This window comes from Pteropus vampyrus, unplaced genomic scaffold (assembly GCF_000151845.1).
Source record: "Pteropus vampyrus isolate Shadow unplaced genomic scaffold, Pvam_2.0 Scaffold993, whole genome shotgun sequence".
Taxonomy (NCBI): domain Eukaryota; kingdom Metazoa; phylum Chordata; class Mammalia; order Chiroptera; family Pteropodidae; genus Pteropus; species Pteropus vampyrus.
Window position 1 is genome coordinate 37,439 of NW_011889774.1, and position 1,409 is coordinate 38,847.

Sequence of the window (1,409 nt, forward strand, 5' to 3'; positions counted from 1 at the left end):
TGGGACTCCAACTACATGACTCTCAGGCTGCATGAAGTTGTCCTGCAAATCACTGAGCCTCACTGCTCATCGCTTTCATTCTTTTTTATTTCTTCACTTTGTTTTGAATAGTTTCTAATTTGATGTCATTAAGTTCACCAAACTCTTCTTCTGCAGTGTCTATACAGTTGTGAATCTCAACTGTGCATTTTTAAACTTCGACATCACGACTGTCATATCTGAAAGGTGAGATGTAGTGTTTTTTAAATGTAGTTGAAGTCAGCACTTAACATGTTCAATTATTCCACGAACGCTTTAAACAAAGGGACTACTTGTGCAGTATTCATTTTATGTACTATCTCCCAGTGAACCCTCTGCAGAACAAGTCTGCAGGGCATGGAGGACAGGACCGCCTGGGGATGTCAGATTTGGGAACCTGGGCCAGAGGTGTCATGTCTCACCCTCCGAGGGCTGGAGGAGAATGTGACAGTGACGGGGAAGGGAATCTGTGTCTCACCCGCCCATCTGCCTATGTCACTGTGTGTTTCGTCACTGGCTATATCCACACCTCACAGTAATAGTCAGCCTCGTCCTCGGCCCGGGCCCTGCTGATGGTCAGGGTGGCAGTGATCCCTGAGATAGAGTCAGAGAATCAATCAGGGAACCCTAAGGGCTGGTTGCCAAAATAATATGTGACCAGCACATGGGCCTGGCCAGGCTTCTGCTGGTACCAGTGCATATAATTTACATTCTCAGTGATATCTGCAGAACAGATGATACTGGCCCTTTATCTCAGAGCCACAGACAGTGAGGGCAGCTGGGTCAGCTCATAGCAAACCAGGGAGCCTGCAAGAGAAAAGAGGAGAAAGGGCTGAGGATGAAGGGCCCGGTCCCAGGGGTTCTGAATGAGGTCCTGTCTAGGCTGAGACCAGGGTTTGGCAGAGCTCCAGCTCAGGGTCCTATGGGGGCTGAGATGTAGGCAGCGCCTCAGGGGCAGCACCTGAGCAGAGAATGAGGAGGGGAATAGGTACAGGGTCCAGGCCATGGTAGGGTCTCCTCAGAGCTCTTTGTCCTGAGACCTCATTGGCATCCCCCAACCCCCTCTTATTCCTTTCTTAGTCCTTTGGGGTGGTGATGGTTTAGAGTTTATGCAAATGTACTCATCATCTGGCTTTCTTTTCTTTCTTTATTTTTTCTCTCTTTTTCTCTATGCCTACAGCACCTGGTTTCCCTAGGTGGTCTCCCATCCAAGTACTAACAAGGCCAGACCATGCTTAGCTTCCGAGATCAGATGGAATCAGGCTTGTTCATGGTGGCATAGGCGCAGACTCATCTGGGTTTTGTAAGGGAGGAGTTAGCAGAGATCATTCTCATCTGTTAGAGGGGGCCGGGCAGGTGCCTGAGGAGGAAGGAGTAAAGGTCCCCAGGTG

General features: G+C 49.3%; 1 pseudogene; it reads right to left on the minus strand.

Moving 5' to 3' along the window:
* Window positions 1-1,189: 1,189 nt before the first annotated feature.
* Window positions 1,190-1,308, minus strand: LOC111734360 (annotated as a pseudogene).
* Window positions 1,309-1,409: the final 101 nt, after the last annotated feature.